Source organism: Psammomys obesus, unplaced genomic scaffold (genome assembly GCF_907164565.1).
Source record: "Psammomys obesus unplaced genomic scaffold, mPsaObe1.curated_primary_1811, whole genome shotgun sequence".
NCBI classification, from domain to species: Eukaryota; Metazoa; Chordata; class Mammalia; order Rodentia; family Muridae; genus Psammomys; species Psammomys obesus.
Genome location: NW_026586550.1, coordinates 12,753,613 through 12,781,181, shown reverse-complemented (window position 1 = coordinate 12,781,181; position 27,569 = coordinate 12,753,613). Strand labels below are relative to the sequence as shown.

General features: G+C 41.2%; 1 protein-coding gene across 3 annotated transcripts in view; it reads right to left on the bottom strand.

Annotated features, from left to right (window-relative positions):
* Mgam (maltase-glucoamylase) overlaps positions 1-12,417 on the bottom strand; it is a 140,639-nt gene extending 128,222 nt beyond the window's left edge. The window contains exons 1-2 of one of the 3 annotated variants that reach the window (XM_055602127.1): positions 12,402-12,417; positions 12,242-12,314 (exon numbers count right to left, since the gene is read on the bottom strand). The gene's annotated coding sequence lies outside the window, so the exon portion shown is untranslated. Of the gene's footprint in view, positions 1-7,686; positions 7,769-12,241 lie in introns of those variants that run through there. The other 2 variants (XM_055602126.1, XM_055602128.1) reach the window with 2 other exon arrangements.
* Between the last annotated feature and the right edge of the window lie 15,152 nt (positions 12,418-27,569).

Sequence of the window (27,569 nt, the reverse complement as noted above, 5' to 3'; positions counted from 1 at the left end):
GAAAAAGAGGTGATTTAACTTGGAAATAACTAGTAGCTAAGGCCATTCACCCAGGAAAGAAAACAGAACCAATGGTTCAGTGTTCATTAAGATCCCCTGAGTTGCTGTTGCAGGAAGCGGTATTTCAAAGGAGAAGACAAGAAGTAACAAGGAGGTCCCAAGGGAGGGTGCTGGAATGTTACTCAGAAGGGGAAATAAAATAGAGAGAAGTGGATGAAGAGAGAACTGGGAAGGAGATGGAATGGGGAGGGAAATCAGGTTGGTGATCAGAAATGGGAAGAACGAACAGGGTGGGGTGAGAGGGCCGGGAACAAGAAGGCATCTCTTTGTCAAGCTAAAGGCCTGGGACGGGGTAGGCTCTTGGTAGGATATGGGTGTGACTCTAGCTAAGATTCATGAGGCATGAGACTATCTCCTAGCCAGGTAGGACTAGTGTAAGGAGGAGAACAACAACCCACCAAAAAAAAAAAAAACCTTTGATTCAAAAATCACCCTGCCTACAAGAAGTACATAGATAAAGAGGGAACAAAGATTGAGAAAATGTCCAACTAATAATTGGCCCGACCTGACACCCACCCCACAATAGAGAGCCAGTCCTTGATACCATTAATGATGCGCTGCTATGCTTGCAGACAGGGGTCTAACTTGACTCTTTTCTGGGAGGCTCCAGCCAGCAGCAGATTGAGACAAATGCTGGGACTTGAGGCCAACAATGGGGAGTTGCTCTGGAGGTCCTGTGGAAGTGTTGGGAGAAAGATGGAAGGACCTGTAGGGGACAGGACCTCACAAGAAGACCAACAGAGACAACTAACCCGGACCCATGAAGGCTTACAGAGACTGAGACATCAACTAAGGAGCATTCATGGTGTAGACCCCCTGAACAGCTGGTGGACAGCTTGGTCTTCATATGGGTCGCCTGACAAGAGGGTGGAGGTGGCTATTTCTAACATGGACTCTATTGCCTGCTTTTTGGATCACTTACCCAAGGCAGGGCACCCTTGCCTGTCCTCAGGGGATGAGGATATGCTCATTCCTAGTGTGACTTGATGTGCTGGGGAGGGCTGATATGGGGTATTCCCTTTTCTGGGGGAAAAGGGAGAGAGGAAGGAAAAGAAAGAGGGGCTGGGAGGAAGAAGGGAGGGCCACCCTTAGAATGTAAAGTAAATAAACTGAAATGATGATGATGATAGTGATAATGATAATAATAAAGGAAGCAGCCAGGGAAGAACTTTTGCCATACTGATAATGACACATTCCTTGATCAGACTGGCCTGGTAAAAAAGGTGCATCTGAACCAAGTGAACAAGGCTGAGAAAACTGGAAGCTAAATGGAATGGGAACTCTGAAACTTCTGATCATCAAAGTTCTCAAAGTTCTGAGACTATCTGAGAACTTGGATCAGGAACAAAACCAGAAGTGGTTTAGCCACTATATTCCAAAGTGGGGGAAAACCTTCACCTAAAAATTGTGAACTGAGGAAAAAATAGCAGAGACTTTTAGAGGCTTCATAAAAATTATAAAGCCAACATAGATTCCAAACCAAAAATGGGCTGAATGTCAGACTGCAGATACAGGAAGCAAAGCTAACCAGCTTCCATGGCCTCTCTTCAGTGCCAGGAGCAGGGAAACAGTTCAAATTAAGAACTGGAGCAGTGGAGAAGTTTCTCCCTCAGTGTTTTGAATGCTTTCTGACTCTGAGACTAAAGGCAGAGCCTGAAGGTGAGGAGAAGAGGAAGAAAAGAAAGAAACAGGGAAGTGTGAGAATGAAATGGAGGATGGATTCTAACTTCTGACCGGATCATAAGCAGAAGCAGGAATAACTGGAGTTGTTCTAAGGAAAAATAAAGGCATGAGCATATGAAATATCAAGATTCTGGGGACACTATGGCAGCGTAGGATGAACATTCAAGTATAAGAAAGCCAGAGATGAACAGGAAATTCCCAGTCCAGGTAAATTTCCACCCACACATTTCCCAAATGATACTCCTAGACTACTCCCACCTGTGGGTCCCTCCTGAAGCCCTGAGAAGCAGAATAACAAGCACAGCTACCAATTGCCTCAGAGTCCTGAAAGCCCATCTGTGGCCTCTAAAACATTTGGGGTGATGCTATACCTATTGTAATGGGGGAAGCATTAAAACTGTGATGCCCACATACAATACTGCAAAAAGGCCGATCTGAGTTGACTTTAATCTGCTTTGACAGGTAGCACAAACAAAGCAGGAGCCTGCCGCCTCCGTCTTACTCCTAGTCTAACCGCTTCTCCTAATCCTTTCATGCTGGCAAATTCTGGAACACTTGGCTTCACCCCAGCCTGGTACTATAAATTCTGTAATACCCCCCCACCAGCCTACAAACATTCACTTAAAGAAAATGATATCTTTGTCTCCAAAGAAAATAACACACACCAGAGGCCCTCAGTTCTAGTCAACTTTGACTCTCAGAGAACAGGATGAGAGCCCACACACTGTGGAGAAAGACCATCCAGCTCTGGGATTTCCCTACCCTACCCTAACCCAAAGCCTACCTACCCCTACAGGATGAAGGCTTGAGACAGAGACATTGCCTCTGCTTAGAAGATTGGCTTTGAGGAAGTCCGTTCCTTTTACCAACTTCTATCTCTCTGTCTCCAGGTTCTTTTTAATGTGGGTTTCAGTTTTTGTTTTTGTGTCTTTTGAAGCTAAGCAAGAAATGACCTTTAGATTCTGATAACAGAAACTCAGGATGAATAGCCAGAAGGCTTGTGTGATCATTTGTAAAATCTCGTGGTGCTAGCCTCTCCTCCATACACTGTCCACTGGCTTTCTCAACTTATCTGTGCACTGATTATTCTGATTTTAGCATCTGTGTGTGTGTGTGTGCGCGCGCGTGTGCGCGAGCGCGCTTGTGTGTGTGTTATCTATAGAGAACCATAAATCTAGAGAAATAGTAGGTGAGTATATCCCTGCTGTGATGAAAAGACAGATGCTGTCATTGATTTAAAAGAACAGACTCTTTCATTACACCGAGGAGGCAACTTGAGGGCCTGCCTGCCAATTGTGAGGACTGGGTTCCATCACCAGAACCACAACTTTAAACCTTTTTTTTTTAAGAATTAAAAAATAAAAAGGACTTGGAAAGTATACTTTTCCTGAGCTGTCAGATGAGCTGTCATACCAGCTTTCATAGGAGTTGAAACATGAGTGTCACGATGTGACTATGGGTGCCCGGGGCATCCTTGAAGTTAAACTATGTGCACAGTAGAGACTCTTACAACTGTAAGGCTTCTGCTGGCGCTCAGGATACACCCTGGCACAGCAGGAAAGACACATTTCACCACAGGACCACCCATGTACCCAGAACTCAGCCCATTAAAGGTCCTGGACTAACCAGATGGTCATTGCTTCCCATCCTAGGAAGAAAACTAGATATATTATGCCCAGGGAAAGACTTCTTGGTTCTGTGATGAGAGAAACTCTTATTCCTCTCTGTAAATGGGGGTGGAGTGCATAAAATCGAGAAAAATGGGAAGAGACCAATTTAAAATGTAAAGTCAAGTGTTTTCAAAAGAAAAAAAAAAAACGCTTTTAAGAACTGCTGCTTGGCAATCTGTCATCATTCATTGAACACTATTTTTGTTAAGCCAGCATACAATTGAAACTTTAATTCTAATGCATGAAATGAAGCTTTCATGCTAATGACAATCATAGTTGACAATGATCAGGCAAATGTGCTATGAATTCTTCATAATTCTCATATGTGGCCTTCATAACAGCCCTGAGAACTACAGCCTCAAGATGATTAAATTAAGCTTCAGCAGATCACCTTAGCTGCCACACAGGAGCCAGGTCTCAAGTTCTGCCTTTTGGGCTACTTAACCCAGCTTTCCACCTCCACTCTGTTCTCTGTGCTGTGACAGCACAGAGGGCGCAAGAGCTTGCGCTTTGTGGGAGATTGGGTTTTATCATGTATCCTCTGGCTCATCAGCCAGGGCTGGACTGCAGATCGCAGCTTCCTAGGCACTTCTTACAAGCATGATTTTCTGTGGTTCTCATAAGCACTGTCCAGTAGGAATTATTCTCTCCATTTCACAATGAATTAACCTGGACTATATAAAGTGGTAGTCAAAAGCCCAGCCTTGTAACAGAGCTGGTGTCAACAGACAACCTGAAATCAAAGCCATTGCCTTTAAGACTGATATTATTTATATCAAGATCTGTTATGTGCAACAAAGGCAGAAAATTATGTGTACCTGTGAAGAATAAGTGTTTCTACATTAAGAGGTAAGATAAGAGCAACGTTTATATGTAAAGACAACCAACAGGCTTACAAAGGGAAACAATTTCCTGTTATTTCTGTCTCCATGGCAACTTTGGGATTTTTTTTTTATAAGCACCTGTAAATATCAGTTCACTCTGAATTTAGGGACCATAGCATATTCTGTATGACTGAAGAGAGAAGGCTACCAATGTGCATAGTTGCTCTAATTTATTCATCATAGTTATCAACACTGTAGTTTTAAATGATGAAAGAGAAGCGTACTTGAAATTTATTCGTTTGTTTGCCACATTTATTACATTCCCACTGTGTGCAGGCATTCTTCCAGGAGCCAGTTATGCTCAGTGAACAAAACATAAAAGTCCTGCCATGGTGGGGTTTATGTCCTTGTGAATAGACAAGAGAGACAAGAAACCAAATAAACAGCACAATAGGCTACACTGCATAAGGCCCTTGGGAAAGCACAGCAGGAGAAGGGCACAGATGCCCAGAGAGCTCTGCAATGTCGTAAAAAGGTTGGTCAGGGGAATCCAACAGAAAGGATAAGAATTATAATTACGCGTAATCGTGTAGATCCAACAGAAATTTTCCATTTTGAATATATAATTGCAAAGCCCCATTTTATGGACATTGTTATAGCTCTTTGGGAGAAGTAAATGGTAAGTGGTGTGGCGGTTAAATTATTAAAATGGGCTTGTCAGTTCACTTGAAAAATCCACATAACTCTCTTCTCTGAAGGAAAGCCAACGTCTGATCCAAGCTGTTCTTTTAAAAATCACTTGCTAACGAGGAAGAATTCTAGTGCAAAGCTTTATAGAGAAGCAGGATGAGTCGATAAGGTCGCAACAACAATCATGCTTATTTCGCAAAAGTGTTCAGCAATATTTAGCACATTGGTCCATGATCTCCTGGCTAATTTGAGAAAGAAAGGGGGAAATTAGCTCGTTAAAACTCCACTGTGAGTGAATAGCTCTTTAAATCAAGAGTATCAGTGTGAGTGAAATGGTTATGGACTTTCTTGAGTGCAGCACACTGAAGTGAATGTCATTCCACTTCCTTCAGGCTTCTTTCCCGGAACAGCAGACCAAGAACCACTCCCTGTAGCACCCAAGTTATTTACTTCCCCACAAGTGCTCTCTGTCCTACACTGTGACCGCAGAACAGCGTAGAGCTCGGGATTTCCCCCGAACACACCAGAACCACTGTTTACACAGGTGTAGGGAATACACTGGCAGCCTTTTCCAGTGAGACCAGGGAGGTAAGGAGGCAGCACTGACAGGCCTATTAAACATTCATCTTCTGGAATAGAAAGACATCTCAGGGGAGTGTTTGTTGCTCTTACGTTTACTGTTTTGTTTTACTCCCCCCCACACACACACATTTTTCAAAACAGGGTTTCTCTGTATAGCCTTATCTGTCATGAAACTCAACTTTGTAGACCATGCTGGCCTAGAACTCAGTCAGAGCTCCGCCTGTCTCTGCCTCCCGACACAAAACCAATATATCCAGTAGAGAGCAGACTGTGGGGCATGAACAATAGCGTGGCTCCTAATGAACTCAGAGGGTCAGCTGCTCAGTCCAGGGCAGTGGGAGGACAAGAAGCACACGGAGTCAGGTCACATTTTAAGTGAGTCTCTCACATATCAGTAACGTGCTCACAGCCACAGGGTGACTTCTGCCCTAGAGGAGAGCATGGACAGGGCTGAGAGTCTCCATGCAGTGGAGAGGATACTTCTGTGGTCAATCAGAAAAGAGATACCAGCTCCCTACATAGGCCCTAGCAACTTAGTAACTATTAACTCTTGCCAGGAAGAAGCCAATAACAATTCCTTTGCCTTTGCCTTTTCCCCTGGGCATGTCCATTGTGTGTCATATATAATTACCAGTCAAATATGCCCTCCAATTCCACATGAAATCTCTCCTAACAATACTACTCAGCAATCAAAAAGGAGGAAATCATGAAATTTGCAGGCAAATGGTGGGATCTAGAAAAGATCATTCTGAATGAAATATCCCAGAAGGAGAAAGACAAACAGGGTATATACTCACTTATATAGACCTATAAGTTATGACAAACATAATGAAATCTATATACCTAAAAAAGATTATCAAGAGAGCGGACATGGGGTAAGATGATCAATCCTCGTTTAGAAAGACAGATGGGATGTGCATTGAACGTATGACAGGAGTCTACTGAGAGCATCTGAAAGACTCTAACTAGCAGTGTTTCCAAAACAGATACAAAGACTCATGACCAAACCTTTGGCAGAGTACAGGGAATCATAAGAAAGAAGGGGAGTTAGTATGATGGGGAAAGGATAGGAGCTCCACAAGGACCAAATATATCTGGCCCAGGGTCTTCTCAGAGACTGTCATTCAACCAAGGACCATGAATGGATATAACGTAGAACCTCTGCTCAGATGTAGCCTGTGGTAGCTCAGTAACCAATTGGTTTCCCATAGTGAGGGGAACAAGGACTATTTCTAACAGGAAGTCAATGACTGGCTCTTTGACCTCCCCCCCAAGGGAGGAGCAGTCCTGTTAGGCCACAGAGGAGGGCTTTGCAGCCAGTCCTGAAGATACCTGATAAAACAGGATCGGATGAATGGGGAGGAGGTCCCCCCTATTAGTGGACTTGGCAAGGGGCACGGTGGAGATGAGGGAGGGAGGGTGGGATTGGGAGGGAATGAGGGATCGGGACATGGCTGGGATACAGAGGAGGGAGGGAGGGTGGGATTGGGAGGGAATGAGGGATCGGGACACGGCTGGGATACAGAGTTAATAAAATGTAACTGATAAGAAAAAAATAAAATTAAATTTAAAAAAAATCCTAACACCTACCTCACCTATTCATCTCAGTCTCATTACGCATGTAGTCATATCTCCTTGGTTTCTTCCCTAAAACAGGCCTGTACATGATCAACAAAAGCACCAAACCTATAAGGATAGTGGTAGAGCCTCCCTTGTCCTGACTATCACGAATTCTCTAATGACCATTCCTTACCCACATAGCCTTTCAGAATGAGCATCCCGCAAAGCTGCACTCTCACTCCCAAATCATACTGCCTTTCCTCTTCTCTAAGTCCTTCCCAGAACGTGAACTTCTGTCTGCTTTCTCACCCCAGATACTATTCTTCACACTTCAACACCACCACACACCACTACATGGATTTATCTATAATCAGGCCTAAAGATCACACATAGATCCAGAGGAACGCACACATAAACATACATGATATACAGACCTGCCAGAGAAAAGATAAATGAGCTAAATCTTAAGTGTGTGCTTGCATAATTTGGGGGTTGGTTGTTTTTGTCTATAGAAACCACTTTGACCAAAGGAGGTGGGCACAAATTCATGCCAAGCTGTACACACACACTTGCACACAAGTCTGAAGCCACAAGGAATATGCAGTTCATAGACAAACCTCATTGTCTGCTGCAGCTGCTCGCAGTGGCTCTGAAGAACAGCTTAGCAGTAAAGGCTGAAGAGAACAATCCACGGAAAGCAACCAAAGGGCTCGTGACTGCTTTCTGGCCAATCAGGAAAATGTTAATGACCTTTGAATGCAAATCAGAGCCCAGCTTTCATTTGCAAGATCAGAACTGTTAGTTAGTTAATTAGTAATCAATCTTCCTCTAAGGAAATGATTCTCAACTTGTGGGTCATATCCTCTTTGAGGATCAAACAACCCTTCACAGGGGTCAGCTAAGACATCAGAAAATACAAATATTTATCTTATGATTCATTTCATAGCAGTAGTAAAATTACAGTTATGAAGTAGTAATGGAAATAATTTTAGGGTTGGGGTCACCACAATGTGAGGGACTTATTAAACAGCCATGGCATAGGAATGTTGAACCGCTGCTGTAAGGGAAACATCTCTAAGACCTAAGGGCAACAAGTAAAAGGTATGGCCCATTCTTTTCCCTCCTTTGTGGGTTTATTTAGCCCTTCATACCTTTATGTGTCTGTTAAAAGAACAGAGTTAACCAAACTTGTAGACAGTAAAAGAGAAAAAAAAAAAAAACTGATCTGGAATCCTAGAACTCTGGTCTCTTTAGAGATTCTCAACTCATTGGCTGCTTTGTACATATCAATAAAATATGCTAATTTGTGTTAGAAGAAAAGTGCCTTGAAAATGTTGTCAAAGTCCTTTGATCTTTTCTTAATACCATGAATATTGATTAAGATTGCTTGTGCTATGGAGACCCTTTGGCAACATCATGTCTTCATATGCTTAGAGCTGTTTTTAAATGTATGGGTAAAATATACAAAAAGTATACAAAGGGAGCTACTTATAATAAAATGATTACCACAGTAATTTCAATTGCAGTAACAATTTCATTAATGATATTTTGACTAATGATATAACAGTAGGCATAATGATTATTAGACTTCCAATAAGTATTAACAACCTCTCAATATTATCTTGACCATAAAAAGTAATATAACCTCTTGGACCAAAGTCACAAGTACGATTTAACACTACTGTGTTTTGCAGCCAAAATTTGTATGGAAAAGAAATGCTCTAGCTCTGTTAGAAATTAACAAAGACGATGTGACTATTTCCCCCTTCCAAGTTCACTGAGTTCTCTGGTTTATATCTAGGAACTCCAGCTACAGAACTTTCCTTTATCACTGAGTATGTTTCCTCTTGTTAGGGCAGAGTCCTAACAAGGACTGCCTCTTGTGTAACTCATAAACCTGGGTTACCAGTCCTCAAGGAAACAAGAACAAAAATCAAAGATGTGTAGGGAGACTTTTATGACAATATATGTGAGTAATTTGATGTTGATTTATCTTAATGATTTTTAAGTGTGGATTTTATTTTTAACCCTGTTTTTAAAATTTCATTCTTTAGTAATTTGTTTTTAATTTTAAATCTCACTTGGTGGCATATTGTAAATTTAAAATATCAAATCTGCTCTTTGACTAAGCATAATTTTTAACACCCTGTTTAATCTCTTCTTTCTCTGACCGCCTGCTTCTAGGGACCACTAAGGAGTCAGGAAATAATTGAGACAAAAGGCATGATTATGAGCAGTGCCTACAACCTGAACAAACAAACATCACTACCTCTCATTCTGGTCATATCATAACAGCCCAGGACAACTGAAATAGAATCATTTTGTCGTTTTGATAAATTCAGCTCATTATCTTTAGTTTTCTCATTTCGTCAGTGATCACAAAAATCTTGTCAGGCATCAGCCTTTGGAAGCCACCAGATATTTTGGAGATCATAGAACTAAAGCATCAACAGTTAATGAGCCTTGTATTCCAGTCTTCAGGAAACAGCATGTAAACTTCATAAACACAAAGACCCACAGGATGATCCCTTTGACCACTGGCCACTCTCATCTCTGCTGAGTGTGCCCTACACAATGGTCTCTCTGACCATCACCCTCTCTCACACTATATTTTCCTCCACGGTGGTCCCTTGGGCCATTACCACTCCCATCCTTCAAGAGTAATCTACTTTACTGTGAAATATACACTGTACTCTGGATGTTCCATCTGAATTCATTCCACATGGAACACAATTACTGGGGTGTGGAATGAAGGCCAGAATACTGTCCCAGTAGCATTATACAAATATAGATCCCTTTTATTATAGATGAGGAAGCAAAGACTCAGGAAGGAGGTGGGGTTTGTGTTGCTACTGAGTAAAAAAGATCTAAATCTGAGTTCAAAGCCCAGGTCTGCTTGCTAAAGCAGGAGCTCAGGTAAGTAAGTCTGTCTCCTTAACGTAAATGAAGATCAAAGTGGTACCTAGCCAATAACATACGAAATAATCCAATGCAGGTAGAATACGGTGTTTCATACATACTCAAAGTGTCAGATACTGTGGGGCTGATGCTCTGCCAAGACGTGGGCTTCTTCAACCTGTGTAAACCTCTCCTTAAAGCACAACTTAGGATTCTAGACACAGCAAAAGAGAGAGAAAGAGAGAGAGAACTGTTCCACACAAGGCCTACACTAAACATTGCCATGTGTGACTTTACCTAATGATAGTAATACTAAGATATAGAAAATTTAGCTCCAAGTCCTTGATTCTTAAAGGACAACTCAGGCAAGTCTGAGGTACAAGCATTAGGATGACTTGAGCAGTTTACTGCTTAGTGACATAGCATTGATTTGACCATAGAGATGTCATGAAAACATGGCTCACCAGGAGCTATGAAGATCTTTAAATGTAAGAAATATGTAAGAGCGTAGCACAGTTTCTCCACTCTCTCAGCCACCATCCCTGAGTGGTTCTCAGAGTTCCATGTCTAAGTCAAGCATTAGCCCCTCAGCTATTCTCCACTTCCCACCATAGAAAATATAGGGATAGCTCACTTCTCTACACGATGCGATTCATTGCACAGCTTTTGTATACTGTAAGCGAGACACCATTAGAATTTAACACCGATAGCCAGGAGATGGTGGCACACACCTTTAATCCCAGCATTCGGGAGGCAGAGGCAGGCAATTTTCTATAAGTTTGAGGATAGCCTGGTCTACAGAGTGAATTCCAGGAGAGCCAAGGCTACACAGAAAACTCTGTCTCAAAACAAAACAATCAACACTGACAAAGGGCTTTTTATAGCCTATATTATTCCAAATGACTCAAATACATCCTTCATTTCTCGCTCATACTGTCTCTGAAGTGGGAACTATTTTCCCTCAAGATGAGAAACTTGAGACACCAACAAAAACCTTCTCAAGCATGTAAAATAAAATAAAAAAAAAACTTTTTCATATTTAATTCAAAACATGACTTCTCCCATGCTTCCCTGTAGTCCAAATGTATCCCAGTGAGGAACCCTGGACAGTGCACAGGACATGTCAATTGACATAATGTTAAGGCTATGAGGAAGAAATGAGAGGATTCATTGACCATTTTGTGTAATAACTTGTTAAGTGAATAGCAGAGTCCTGGTTACTCATCAAGGCTCTGTTAACTGAGTACCTTCCAACTCCCATCAAATGCCTAAAAGGATTTAATCTGACCATAGACCCTAGAGAGAGAGAGGAGACCCAGTTTCCTCCTTGTAGTCTCTCGTGGGCTCTCCCTTTCTAGATAAAATCCTTTTATATACACTCTTCTCAGCCATGGGCTGAGGGTGACTTACACACATCTGGAAGCACTCCTTCAGTCTGAAGCCATTAAATACAACATTTAAATAGAAGCAAATCACTCTTCTTGAAGAGTAACTCAGTATTACATCACTAAATGACTGTCTAGATGTCTCCAGCTTGACTAAAGTATCAGAAAAAGCATGGGATTTGAAGATAAATGAGCCTGTGCTGGATATCAGATTTTCTACTCACTCTGCATATCTTAAGCAGTCACTAAGATTTCCTGAAACTCAATTGTCTTACTTTAAATTATGGATTATAATATAAACACAATGTTATTTTACCTGAGATAATAAGTACCTAATCTCCAATTTCAATTTCCCAACCCCTCTAAAATAACATCACTAGCTAATGTTAGAAGCTGAGGTTCTGTTAAGAACTGTTTTTCTTGCATCTTCTTGTAACGTATACTGGTAATCCCAGTGCTCAGGAAGAAGAGGCAAGAGATCACAAGTCTGTGGGCACCTAGGTCATAAAGCGAGAGCTGTTTCAGAAAAGCCAATGGCTGGGGACCTAGCTTGGTGGGAGAGTATTTGAATATCTTGTGTGTGGCCTGAATTCCAGTCTCCTGTATCTCAAACAGTGCTGTTTCTCCAACTTGTTAGCCCCCAATAAACTGAGCTACAAGAAAGCAATCTTTCCTATCACTGAAAACTGGAATAGATGGACAGATGCTTGGAGAACAGTAGATCACACACTAACCTGATTCCGCAGGGTACTGGAAGAAAACCAAACCCAGACACCATGCCACACACATACACACACACACACACACACACACACACACACACACTCAAGCCCATTTCATCTTCTCTCTGCCTGTTGAAATGATTTCCCCACACACTTTACACTATTACCTCTTTATTGAGGATGAGTCCTTTACCGTCCTCTGTTCCACATGGAAGCCGGGCCAGTCACATCACATGCCACCTGGATGGGGAGAAAGGGAGTTAAAGTGAGACTCAGTCTTCTCTGACCAGAAATGTTTAGAGGAAGGCGAGAATATAAACAACACACAGGGAGGATTGCAGAATTTCCTCCAGTTGTGAAATGTCCACTGTTCCACTATTTTTATACTATCATTGTCATTCCCCACCCCTGGACACAGATAAGAGCATGTGCACACAGGAATCAAGGAGAAAGTCATTACAATAATGTGCTGCCTGATACTCACGTGTTCGTAATAAAATTGCATCTGCATGACACCGTGCAGCTTTCTGGACATTAAATTCTGCATCATCTTTTAGATGACAACAGTTTTATGGGACAAGCAGGTATTTTAATCCCCACCAATAAATGAGGAGAGTAGAAAAATTATCTGCTAAAGGTCACTTGGTGCCGCAGCCGAGCCTCCACTCCTTGATTTTAATCTAGTAGCCCAAGGTTCATAGACGATGCAGTCAGTCAGTCCAGAAAAGTGCCTCTCAGATTAAAAGCTGGCCCTTGCCTTCAACAACATCCATTTGACACCAGGTCTCTCAAACAGAATCTTTGAATCCTACCAGTTATCAAATTCTACCGTCAGTATTCTGGGATGGCTTTGTCCCTCCAACTCAGATCTTACGTAAAAACTACAATCATTTTCTCTGTGGCCTCATTACCCTGCTGAGATGGTCCCAGAACAGCCCACTCCTGCAAGGGCAATTAAATATAACACTGACCTTGTGATCACAGTCCGAACAACCAGCACTGGAAAGATAATTCAAACTTGCTAATTGGATTCTCCCTCCCAGAGTTTTGGATTTGAGACATGGAACATGAACTATCTTGCTGGACACTGGGTCTGTGGGATTGTGTTACATTACTGGGAAACAGAAAGTAAAGAGTTTAACTGAGTGCTTGGTTGTTCCAAAGAAAATTGACTTAAGTACTCAAAGAATGCTCTTTGCTGTGATGTGATGCAGCCAACCCAGAACCTAAACCCAGCCAGATCCAGTGCCTTACTGCTTATGCTTTGAGCCTTCAAAACTGTGGGTTCAATACACCTATTTGTTTTTTACAAGTTTTTACTTCCACAAGCAATGGAAGAGTGTTCATCTTGTAATACAACCTCACCAGCATGATATGTCACTTGTGTTATTGATATTAGCTGTTCTGACAGATGTAAGATGGAATCTTAAGGTCATTTTGACTTATATATTCCTGATGGCTAAGGGTGCTGAACACTTCTTTAAATATTTTTTAGCCATTTGAGCTCTTACTATTGAGAATTCTGGGTGGAGCCACTCAGAAGACAGCTATGTGAGGTTCCCGTCTATAAACAGAGCAGAGAATTATTAATCGTGTCAGGGGTTTCCTGTCTCTCATGGGGTGAGTATCAGGTTAGGCCAAGCACTGGTTGGACATTCCCTCAACCTCTACTTTATTTTTGTCCCTGCCCATCTTGTAGGAAAGGTAAATTTTGGGTCAAAGTTTTTGTGGATAACTAGACATAACTCTTATTGGAGGGTGGCCTCTTCAGTCTCCATGACCCTTGTTGCTAGGAATGTCAGCTAAAATCACCCTCATATCTTCCCCCATGGTAGGCTCCAGCTTGTCACAGAGGAGTACCAACTACAGATTTCTCTTTTCTCTGAAAGCCTTCTGTCTTATCACCCCACTCTCCCCAGTAGACCTATTTTTTTTTAATAACATTAGCTTTCCTCGGGAATTTAACTTGCCAAGTGAAAGCAGACTAGTACAAAAACCAAAAGGAGATTGGCAGAGAGAATAAACTGCTGTGAAGATAATTTCTGTGAAGGGTGAGATACAACCTAATTAAATCCATGTGATGCTTCTGTTTCATCATCAAAACACTGCTTCTACTGTGTTTTCATTTTCCTCACCACCCACCCATCACCCACTAGTGGGAATATGTGTTTTTCTTCTGCTGTTTCTGAATGTTTCTAAGCCACGGAACTAAAAGGTCCCAGGTAGCCCTCCTCTGACAGGCTTTAGTTATCTTCTTTTTAATCACTCCAGTTATTCTGGGGACCACACATCTCCTCCAGCTGCCTGTGTTTTGCTGGATTTTACAATCATCTATAATTTTGAGACCTCCAAATCTTCACAAAAAAATCTATGAATTGTTTGGAATACACACACATAGTAAAAGGCATGTATCCTAAGAAGTATGTGGTAGCATAAGGGAATGTGCACAATACGTTCCAATTTTGACATAGTTTTAGACCAAAAATGTTGAAAAGAATGAGTAATCTCAATCAACTTTGACTCACAGAACATTATGGTAGTAAATATGAGTATAGGTAAATTTCTATGATTTCCCCTACAATGTCCTTTGATAGCTATATTTCCTTCCAGACTCATACCCCATATGGACACTTAATCCAATGTAAAATGACATAAGTGTCTAAAGTTCACAGATAGGGACAGACTGACCACACACTGACAGCCATGTGTGGGCTCTTACATGTGTCCTCTTCTCTGTCTATGCCCACTTTCCCAAAGTGCTTCTCTCTCCCATGCTGCTCTCTGGGAGCCACCATCACCAAAAGATTTTCTTCCCACTAATGCTGCTGAGGAAAATGAGCCTGTTTATGCTTCCAGTCACACGGTTCCATGTTGGTATCATTACTGGCTGCACAAGCACCTAATCTAAATACATACGACTGCAGTCTTTATTATCTGGGAACTACACCATCTTCACCCTGTTTGCACGTAAGACCTTGAGATAACTGGAAGAAGAATTAATTAGTAACCAGGAAAAAGCACAGAGTAAAATAGAAAAGAGCTAGGTGAGAGAATCCTTAACCTCACAGCACACTATGGTCATTCAGCCACATCCCTTTGGCAATTATGTGTGATGATGTCATATGCTTTAAAATTGAGGAAATAAAGCATCTTTGATTTGTACTTGTGTCCCTCCTATTTTCTGATACACTGTGAGAGGCAAATTTAGGAATTAAATTTACCTCCTCATTTCATTTCCTGGTTTCACATGCCATAAAAGACAATTAGATTTAGGACACTTCTCAAACACAAGTTACCTCTTATTTCTCTCCTTCCACAAGTATTTGAGTAACAGTTCTTCCCCTCTGCCTCTCCCACCCTCCCTCCTCCTTCTCTTGCTCTTTCTTTCCACTTTGAATGTTTCAGTCCCAAGGAATAAATTGCATATCATATTTTCCTGTATCACATAATGAAGAATCTGAGAGAGAGCAGATGCTGGTCTGGATTCAGCTGCTGTAGAATCTAAGGGGACTAGGGTCTCAAGTTTGCCTCTTGTCTTTCCTCTTGTGGGTGAACTCCAATCATAGCAGCCAAGTTTCCGCACAAAAAGAAAGGTGTCAAGGTATTTCTAAGAAATACCACCTAATTATTCCTTGCATATCATCGCAATTATAGGGAAGAAAATAAATACACCTCTTATTTTTAGTTGGGAAGGTTCACATGTCCAACAAACAAAGGGATTGTCAGTAATGAAGTAAAGAGGTAATATCGCATAGGTGCTTGGTACTATTTACCACACGAAATAGTAATCCCATGTATGGAGTCTGCCTGGGCTTCCCATGTGCTCCAAACCCTAATTGCTGCAGAGTTCTGCCTCAGCACTTTTTGGTAACTACTTTTTGTTGGACAAGAATAAAACACACTACTTTCCCCTTTACTGTTATGCTCCTCACACAAGAGGAGTAATCCAAAGAGCTTTTTAGGACCCTGGGAACTATAAAATATTCAAAAGCAATCAAGATTCCTCAACCTCTATCTTAATATCTAATATCTATCTATCTATCTATCTATCTATCTATCTATCTATCTATCTATCTGTTTCTGACTCTCACTGCACAGCTCTGGCTGGCCTAAAACTCACTATGTAGACCACGCTGTTCTGCAATATACAGAGTTCTGCCTGCACCTGCCTTCTGAGAACTGGGATTAAAGGTGAGAAGCACTACACCCAGCCAAAGTGAATTTGTAATTGCTATTTTTATTTCTGTATATAAATGTGCGCCTGTATGAGTAAATGCTACATGTGTGTAAGAACCCACAGAGGCCAGAAAAGGGTTTTGGATCCCATGGAGCTGGAGCGACAGGTGGCTGTGAGCCACTGGACATGAATGCTGGGAAGCAAACTCAGGTCCTTCAGAAGGACAAGTCATCTTAAGCACTAAATTATCTCGCCAGCTCCTTTGAATCTCATTTTTGTACAACAATCAAGTGAATGGCAATTAATTCCTATTGCTAAGAAGACAACACAGATCCTGAAGAAAGGTCCAGTGTGCAAGCCGTGTTTCAGTTCCTGCAGACTGAGTGGTCATTGCTGAGCTGCTGGCTAAGCTCTTTTCCCCCTTGTATCTAGTGCTTTTTCAAATGTAAGTGCACATCAGAATCTCCCAAATGACATGCTAAACACAGACAATGGGGCTCTAACCCATGGTCAAAGTCAAAGTGCATTTCTTAAGAATCAGTGATGCAACTTAGTGGCAGGCTCTCTAGTCACCTCCCCCGAAGGGATGCAACCTTGCCAGGCCACAGAGGAAGACAGTGCATCCAGTTCTGATGAGACAAGATAGAAGGGGAGGAGGACCACCCTATCACTGGACTGGGGGAGGAGCATGGGAGAGAAGAGGGAGGGAGGGTAGGATTGGGAGGAGACAAGGAGGGGGCCACAGCCGGGATACAAAGTGAATAAATTGTAATAAATGACAATAATAATAATAATAATAATAATAATAATAATAAGGAAAAGGGCCAATTATTAAAGCATTTATTTTTTTATTTTTTTAAAAAAAGCACAGGAATGGAGATGAAGTGGAGCCAGTGAGAGGAGATATGCCCTTGGGAGAGCACAATATCATTTCTGTGTGATTCTTGATAAAACTCAAAGAGTTTTCAAATTTCTATGATGAAAAAAAAAAGTATGACAAACCCAAACTGAAGGTTATTCAACAAAGTAACTAATGGTGTCTCTTGAAAAGTGCTAAGATAATACATAGCAAAGACAACAGAACTGATGCCAAGCACAGAAAACTACAGAAACATAGAGACTAATCTCAAAAACAAGATCCTGGACTGGATCCTGAAAGAGAAAACACGACAAGTTCATAGTGGTGCAATTTGAAATGACTTTCATTCAATAGTTCTGAACCAATTATTTTCTGCTTCTTCTGTGTATTAACTTTAGGGGACATTGGAACATATGGAGAGTTCACTAACTTCCAAATTTTCCTGTAGGTCTAAAATTATTTCAGAAACACATTTTGCCCTGAAAGGAACAGGAGAGATGGAAAAGGTTGGAAGCAGCATGAGGCTGAGGAGAATTTCAAATTAGCTGAAGAGATAAAAATGATTGGTAATATTTCTAGGATATTATCATATTATATGTGTATTATGTAAAATGTCTTTGTGGAAATTTTTTAATTGTTTGAACGTAACTCTACGGTAGAGGAAATCTGTCTTTGCTGTTTGCTGTTCTACTTTTAAACACACAGAAATGGAGACATGAATGAGGTTGAATATGACCACACAAACAGCAAGTGGCAAAGCTGGTATGATGAAGCTGACCTGCAAATTCATTATATATTTTCTTTACAGGATGATCTATAGTTAGGCATGTTTAAAGGCTTATTGTGTGTGTGTGTGTGTGTGTGTAGGTAGGTAGGTAGGTAGGTAGGTAGGTAGGTAGGTGGGTAAGTATGTGTGAATGTCTGCATCTATGTGTATGTACCACATACATGTCTAGTGCCTGTGGAGGAAAGAAGAGAGCATTAGATGTCCTGAAACTGGAGTTATAGGATATTGTGAGCTGTTGTAGTGATGCCTTGAACCAAAGGTAGGTCTTCCTCAAGTTCAGCAAGTGCTTTTAACCACTTAGCTATTGTTCAGGTCCCCAGATAGATATCTTTAACTGATTGAAGCACAGATGGGATTAGGTAGAGAGCAAGAAAACACAAGACAAAGACAGCATAGAAAGTAGAGTGCTAAATGCAACACATACGTAGAGTAAATGGAGTTGGCTCGTAGTGGAGACACGGCTTTCACGGAGCTAAGGAATGAATACACAGGCAGTCAGTGTGTGAGCTGTAGCAGGTGGACATTGTGAGAGTTGTCAGGTGGTCTTTGGTTTCTTTGTGAAGTAGGAGTCGATGATCCAGTTAGGTAATAGTAGAGTTGGACACTGAAGGGAGGGGAGAGGCTGTAACTTGCCAGTGCGAAGGAAAGGAAAGAGCTGGTAAAGGACACAGAGAGGATAGCCAGGCTGTGTAGAGGGCAAGGTGGCAAGAACATACCCACCAGCATGTTTGCCATCTTTGCAGAGCTGTGGCTTTACAGTGTGTTCTGTGGCCCATCGTATGCACTGTTAATTTGTAGTTTTGCTGAGTGCTTGCTAGCAAAATAATTGATTAAGAACTAGAAAAATATCAGTAACAAAGTAGTTGGATAAATAAGCTCAAATCAAGTAGAAATGATGGATGGCAGGAGAGGACAGCAGTCAGTGCATTGTCTCGTTTTTTTATTGCTAATGCTTTTCATGTAATTACTAAAATACTTCTAGGAATTACAACAATTCTATACATTTCTATGACAAAATATTTTCTAAATGAGGTATTTGTTTTTATTGTTTAAAAATAATTCATGTTTAAAGATATGATGTGTTGATAAAGATATCACAAGTAAAAAAATAATCAGTGATACTTTGGCAACCATAAGCTTTGTAGCATACGAATCAATATTACTAGAGATCGTATGAATTAATCTATTCCTTTCAGTCAAAACAACCTACTGATCGTAGCTTTCTTTATATTCAGGCAGAAGTTCACATGACTAGAACAGAGAATAAATTCCATGTCCTCTAGAAATTTGCCTCCATTTCAGTGGCTATGGTTTTACTTTGTCCAAATTCATTGCTCAGTCCTCAGTGAAATTGGCTGTTCTTCTAAATGGCCACACAACCAGTTAGGAGAGAGCTTTCAGCCTCAATCTTCTCACAAGAAAGAGTCCTTGAATCCCAGAAATGAATGTACTGAAATTCAAACAAAGCTTCCATACTACATCCATAAGAAACATTAGTCATATCATCACTTTGATTTTAAATTAAATAGCCCAATAAAGGAACAAAACTTTAATTTTGTGTCACGTAAAATTAGGAACAACAACAAAAAGAATATCATGGAGGTTCTGCCCTTAAAGATGAACAACTGTCAACACAAACATTTCACTGTCTCTCTTCTTGTGTAACAGGACTACTGGCAGAGCTACTTTTGGGAATTGTTGAGACCGCATACCACGTAACAGCATCTCACCATTAATCCCAGCATTCAGGAGACAGAGTCAAGCAGTCTCTATAAGTTTGAAGCCAGCCTGGTTTACGTAGTGAGTTCCAGGCCAATCAGGAATACTTAGTGAAATTCTCTCTCAATAAACAAACAAACAAAAATCATTTTCCCACTTCAGTTCCTAACAAAAGTCTGAATTCAGCTATGGTAGGACTACAACAGTAGAATCAACAGAGGGATGAGAACACAGAAGATGCAAGACATCTAGAAGAGGCAGTAAGAGAAGACCTCATCATAGAGCCATCTGGAGGAAATCTGTGGAATTTTCTTTTCAGTGTCTTCATTTACCAATACCTGTGCTATTGGTATGGAGACAGACACGTCATTTCAGCAAGTCTAATAAGGTTCTCCCATTCTTTAGACATAATAATGGTCTCTTGAAGAGGTATGAACCTGCCCAGGTTCAGTTTTTCCAACTCTCCTAAGAATGGAGTTGAATTCTCTCTCTCCTTCCTCCACCACCCTGAGGTTATTTCTCAATAGCTCATTGCCATCCCCTCAGACTCACATTCCATACCAAACCTCTATAAAAATATATATTCAAAACAGACTGAGAGCAAAGAACACCTCCAGGCATCCTCATCTTCAAGTCAGGGACACCCATCTCACTCCATGCTTATATTCATACATTTGGAGAAAGAATACCAACGCTGAAATTCTAGCTTCTCACATTTGAATTTGGTGACTTTGGCCTAGATCTTTCATCATTTGAACTTTCTGAAGCCTCTACTCTCTCTTTAGCAAATTAGAAGTAGAATTACACTCTTCACAAGGAAATTTGAGATTGAAGCAAGTTGAATGTGCCATAATACAAAAACAAAATTCTAAATTTTCAGTTACATAAAATATACTCCAACCAAGGACTATTCGTGGAGATGACCTGGAACCCCTGCACAGGTGTAGCCCATGGCAGTTCAGTGTCCAAGTGGGTTACATAGTAATGGGAAGAGGGACTGCCTCTGACATAATCTGATTGGCCTGCTCGTTGATCACTTCCCCCTGAGGGGGGAGCAGCCTTACCAGGCCACAGTAGAGGACAAGGCAGCCACTTTTGATGAGAACTGATAGACTAAGATCAGAAACAAGAGGAGAACCTCCCCTATCAGTGGACTTGGGGAGTGGCATGCATGCAAAAAGGGGAGGGAGGGTGGGATCGGTAGGGGAGGAGGGAGGGGCTTATGGGGGGATACAAAATGAATAATGTGTAATTAATAAAAAAAAAGTATAAAAAAATATAAGAACAAATTGTTGTTGGATTAAATTAAATGCATTGGCAAGCATGCAGGACTAGAAATCGAGAAATTTTAGAAGTCACACTGGTCTGGCGCCACCAGGTGGGATTCATAAAGTAATGCTAGAGGGACCTTAAGCCTGGCTCTACAATAGGGAACTTCCTGGCAAGTGGCAGGATTAGGGACCTTTTGTTGTTGAGAATTTTTCTTTCAAGGTCTGTAAAGAAGTGTGTTGGTAATGGGAACTGCATTGAATCTGTAGCTTGCTTTGGTAAGATGGTCATTTTTACTGTTAATCCTGCCAAGCCATGAGCATGGGAGATCTTTCCATCTTCTGATATCTTCTTCTATTTCTTTCTTCAGAGACTGGAAGTTTTATTCATACAAGTCTTTGACTTGCTTGGTTAGAGTTACACCAAGGTACTTTATGTCCTTTGTGGCTATTGTGAAGGGTGTTGTTTCCCTAATTTCTTTCTTAGCCCATTTGTCTTTTGTATTCAAGAGGCCTACTGATTTTTTTTATTAATTTTGTATCCAACCACTTGACTAAAGGTGTTTATCAGCTATAGGAGTTCCTTGATAGAATTTTTAGGGTCACTCAGGTATACTAGAATAGCTAAAACAATTCTCTACAGTAAAAGATCTTCTGGAGATATCTCCACCCCTCATCTCAAGCTGTACTATAGAGCAACAGGAATAAAAAACTGAATGGTACTGGCATAGAAAATGGATGGTGGAGCAATGGAATCAAATAGAAGACCCAGAAATAAACCCACACACTTATAACACCTGATTTTTAACAAAGATGCCAAAACCATACAATGGAAAAAATATATCATCTTCAACAAATGGTGATGTTCTAACTACATGTAGAAAAATGCAAATAGATCCATATTTATCACCCTGAACTAAACTAAAGTCCAAGTGGGTCAAAGATCTCAATATAATACTAGACACACTAAACCTGTTACAAGAAAAAGTGGGGAAGAGGCTTGAATTCATTGACACAGGAGACAAATTCCTGAATAGAACACCAACAGCACAGGCTCTAAGATCAACAATCAATAAATGGGACCTCATGAAACTGAAGACTTCCGTAAAGCAAAGGATTCTGTCTTCAGAACAAAAGGACAGCCTACAGATTGGGAATCTTCACCAACCTTATATCTGACAGAGTGTTAATATCCAGAATATACAAAGAACTCAAGAATTTCAACAGCAACAAATCAAGTAATCCAGTTAAAAATGGAGTACAGAGCTAAACAGAGAATTCTCAATAGAGAAATATCGAGTGGTAGAAAAACACTTAAAGAAATGTTCAACATCCTTAGCTATCAAGGAAATGCAAATCAAAATGACCCTGAGATTTCACTTTATACCCATCAGAATGGCTAAGATAAAAAAACTCAAGTGAGAACACATGCTGGAGAGGATGTGGAGAAAGAGGAACCCTCCTCCATTGCTGGTGGAAATATAAACTTGTACAACCACTTTGGAAATCAATCTGGTGCTTTCTCAGACAATTAGGAATAGTGCTACCTCAAGATCCAGCTATATCGTTCCTGGGCATATATCCAAAATATGCTCAAGTAAACAAGGACATTTGCTCAACCATGTTCATAGCAGCTTTATTTGTAATAACCAGAAGCTGGAAACTACCCAGATGTCCCTCAGTTGATAAATGGATACATTTACACAACAGAATACTACTCAGCAACTAAAAACAAGGAAATCATGAAATTTGCAAGTAAATGGTGGAAACTAGAGATGATCATCCTGAGTGAGGTATCCCAGAAGCAGAAAGACACACACACGGGATATATTCACTTATAAGTGGATATTAGACATATAATATAGGATTATCATACTAAAATCTGTACACCTAAAAAAGCTAAACAAAAAGAAGGACCCTGAGTAAAATGTTCAATCTTCATTCAGAAAGGCAAAGAGGATGGACATGGGAAGAGAGATAAAACAGGAAACAGGACAGGAGCCTACCACAGAGGGTCTCTGAAAGACTATAACCAGCAGGGTATCAAAGCAGAGGCTGAGACTCAGAGCCAAACATTGAGCAGAGTGCAGAGAATCTTATGAAAGAAGGGGGAAATAGTAAAACCTGGAAGAGTCTGGAGCTCCACAAGGAGAGCAACAGAACCAAAAAATCTGGGCACTGGGGTCTTTTCTGAGACTGATACTCCAAACAAGGACAATGCATGGAGATAACCTAGAATGCCTGCACAGATGTAGCCCATGGCAGCTCAGTGTCCAAGAGGGTTTCCTAATAAGGGGAACAGGGTTTGTCTCTGACATGAACTCAGTGGCTGGCTTTTTGATTACCTCACCCTGAGGGGGTGCAGCCTTACCAGGCCACAGAGGAAAACAATGCAGCCAGTCCTGATGAGACCTGATAGACTAGAATCAGATGGAAGGGGAGGAGGACCTCCCCTATCACTGTACTGGGGGGGGGGGGGCATAGGAGAAGAAGAGGGAGGGAGGATAGGATTGGGAGGGGATAACGGAGGGGGCTACAGCTGGGATATGAAGTGAATAAACTGTAATTAATTAATCGATTTTTAAAGTACTTTTTTAATTATTTTTTTACAATTTATTCACTTTGTATCCGGATTGTAGCGCCCTCCCTCATCTCCTCCCAGTCCCATCATCCCTTCCTCTTCTCCCTCTTCCCCCTCCCTTAGTTCACTAAAAGGGAGGAGTCCTCCACCCCTACCATCTGACCCTAGCCTGTCAAGTCTCTCAGGACTGCCTGGATTCTCTTCCTATGTGGCCTCATAAGTCCATCCTTCCAGGGGAAAGTGATCAAAGAGCAGGTAACTGAGTTTCTGTCAGAGACTGACCCTGCTCCCCTTATTAGAGGCCTCACTTGGAGACTGAGCTACCTATGGACTACATCTGAAGAGAGGGTCTAGGTCCTCTCCATGCATGGTCCTTTGTTGATGCATCAGTCTCTGCAGGCCTCCCTGGGCCCAGAATTTTTTGGCTTTGTTAGTCTCCTGTGGAGTCCCTGTCCCCTCCAGCTTCTTCTATTCCCCCACACACACACACCTTTTCTTTCATAAGACTTTCTGTGTGTTGCCCAAAGTTTGCCTGTGAGTCTCTGTAACTGCTTCCATCCCCTCCTGTTCCCTTTCTTCAACTGTTTCTTGTGTCTATCCTGTTTGCCCTTCTGAGTAAGATTTAAGCATCCTCCCTAGGGTGCTCCTTGTTGTTTAGCTTCTTTAGAACTACAGATTTTAGTAAGTTTTTTAATTAAATTTTTATTTTTTTATATTAATTACAGTTTATTCATTTTGTATCCCAGCTGTAGCTCCCTCTCTCATTCCCTCCCAACCCCACCCTCCCTCCCTCAGCTCCTCCTATGCCCCTCTCCAAGTCCACTGATAGGGGAGGTCCTCCTCCTCTTCCATCTGACCCTAGCTTATCAGGTCTCATCAGGACTGACTGCATTGTCTTCCTCTGTGGCCTGGTAAGGCTGCTCCCCACTCAGAGGGAGTGATCAAAGAGCCAGCCACTGAGTTCATGTGAGATTTTAGTATGTTTATCCTGTATTATATGACTAATATCCACTTGTAAGTTAGTATATACCATGTGTGTATTTCCTGCTTCTGGGTTACCTCAATCAAGATGATCTTTTCTAGTTCCATCCATTTGCCTACAAATTTCATGATTTCCTTGTTTTTAATAGGTGAGTAGTATTTCATTGTGTAAACGAACCACAATTTCTGTATCCATTCCTCTGTTGATGGATGTCTAGCTTGTTTCCAGATTCTGGCTCTTCTGAATAAAGCTGCTATCAACATAGTTGATTGAATGTCCCTGTCATATGGTGGCACATCTTTCAGGTATATGTTCAGGAGTAATGTAGCTAGGTCTTGAGGTAGGGATATTCCCAGTTTTCTGAGAAAGATCCAGATTGATTTCTAAAATGGTTTAACAAGTTTGCATTCCCACCAGCAATGGGGGTTGATCCATATTTATTACCCTGCACTAAATTAAAGTCTAAGTGGATTGAAAACCTCAACATAAAACCAAATACACTAAACCTGTTAGAAGAAAAAGTTGGGAAGAACCTTGAACTCATTGGCACAGAAGACAACTTCCTGAACAGAACACCAACAGCACAGGCTCTAAGAGCAACAATCAATAAATGGGATCTCATGAAACTGAAAAGCTTCTGTAAAGCAAAGGACACTGTCATCAGAATAAAATGACAGCCTACAGACTGGGAAAAGATCTTCACCAACCCTATATCTGACAGAGGGATTGAGAACACTTAAACTTGGTCTCTTTTATTTGATTATCTAGGAAAACTGTGATAAGAACAGGAAATGGGAGTTAATTTGTCACTTTAAGGGCAAAACTAAAAACTGAGCAGTAAGCTATTGACAGAAGCAGGAAACGTCCTTGTTTTGAGGGCAGGAATGTCAGGGAGCACTCTGGTTTATCTTTTCCTAAGTGAGCACCCTTGCTTGGCAGCAGTACAGATGAATGAGACTGTAGTCCAGACACTGACCCCTTCCCTTGGATGGCTTTGGAACTAAAGTCTCTGTGTTCACTGTTCACAGTAGAAAAGATTATGCTCTTTTCCCAGTTACAGTTATATGGCGTTACTTCTTCAGAGTGAAGAATGATATAAGAACCTTGAGGGATTCTGTTGAGGGCACCCCATAAAAAGCTATTTTCTCCTGATTAAAAGAATTAAATCTACCTCTGGCTTAAACTACCCAAAACATGGGTTAACTCAGCTAGACCTGTCAGCTACCTGGTAGAGCACACCTCCTAAAAGGCTGCTTTACTGTAAGTAATGCTGAAGAGACTAGAGGAGTAATTATCTCATTAATAACATAATGTGCTTTTTCTTCCACACCCTGATTCAATTTCAGCAGCTTATGGAGCTATAACATGTAACTATGTTGGTGATTTTCTAACTCAGAAATCTGCAACCTTTTTTCTTTTCTTCACTCTTTGATTCTCTTTTCTCTTTCTTTTGTTCTCTCAATTTTTCCTTCTCTCTTTTTTCTTGGATATTGGCTGTGGCTTGGGCACACTTTTCTGGATACTTGCTAACTTGAGTCTTTTCATCTAAAGCTGTTAGCCACTGCCACCTCCCACCATGTGGTAACAAAGGCTATGGTTTTCTCTTTTACTCTTCTCCATCTTCCTCAATGGGGCAGCTGCCTGCCCTGCGGTTTTTCTTTTAAACTCTTAAAATTGTCCCTAAGGTTCCTTCTGAGTTCATCCTTACTCTCTTGATAAGGAGACCAAGAACACCAAGAGGTGATCCCGATTTTCCCAGTAATATGTGGTACCCAGGAGCAGGGATTCATCCTCAGTATTCACACTTGCTGAGAGAAGATATTCCTGCCTTTTCCACCAGAGTGACACAAGCCATACGTAACCACATCTGCCTGCCCCTAGGGAAATGACTGAAGCCAATCTCCATGTACTAATTGAGGTGTGTGGGCAAGGAAACCAATCACTGTTCATTTGATATTTTAACTCACACAAAAACCAAAGAAGTTGTTTTGGCCACCAGCATAGCCTGAACTGTCCCCCTTCAACTGTCCCCCTGTGTCTCACTTCCACACAGGCCACCCCAGCTCCCTCTGTTAGTAAAACAACCTCTCTTTCTCTAGACTCATTCAAGTAATGTTCTCTGAGTTTGTTTGTTTTGTTGTTTTGTTTCTGTTTATTTTTTGCTTGTTTGTTTTTGTACTCTCTACCATGGACGCCCTTTCTCCTTCAGGATGTCACTACCTAGTCTATTTTCTGCCAATGTTCTATTCTGCTAATGTCAAGTTGTTTCTTTCAGCCATGTTTACAGTCTGTGGTCATTCAGTAGTACTTTCACTTTAAGAAAAGTGACCTCTTCCAATAAGGAATGACTTGTGTTTATGTATGAACAGCAGTTTCTATATAGTCCCCACTGGCTTGTTTTCTCTGATCTTCACTGTGACTTTCCTGCCCTCTCTTCACGTCTACCCCATTGCTTTCATCCTATATAGGTTGGATCTGGTATTCATTGTAAGGGGTGAGTATTTAGAATTCTCAGATAGGACCATTCATTTCATCATATTAAAGCAAACTTATGGTGCTTTAAGTTGTGAAAAAACTTCAGGCCTCGGTTGTGAAAAAAAATGCAAATATGAAAAGAGCCCATCTCAAAGCCTAGGTCACTTACAACCTCTGTTTTGCCTGCAGGCTGTGTTCCTGACACCCATAAACAAATGTTCCTCTTCTCCATGCCCACATGTCCTTGTGGACATGTAAAACCGGACCCTGCCTAGTTGGGGAACTGAAACTCAATCTTGCTTAGATTCCTGTTGCTGCACTGTAACTTCTGGGTGGGGCTACCGAGTAGGTACACCTTTTGAATCATCCAAGAGGAAGAACCATCATTGCTCCACCCTTACCATAAGCATTCATGTGTACCCTTGAGAGAGATACTCTAAACTGACAGCAGCCTTCCAGGTTTCCTCCTGGGACTTATTGTGTGCCTTGAAAAGAGAAAGAGAGAAAGGAAGAAAGAAAGAAAGAAAGAAAGAAAGAAAGAAAGAAAGAAAGAAAGAAAGAAAGAAAGAAAAGAAAAGGAAAAGAAAAGAAAAAAGAAAGAGAAAAAACCTTGGTCAAGGTTAGAACCCTTGTGAAAGAAAGACCTC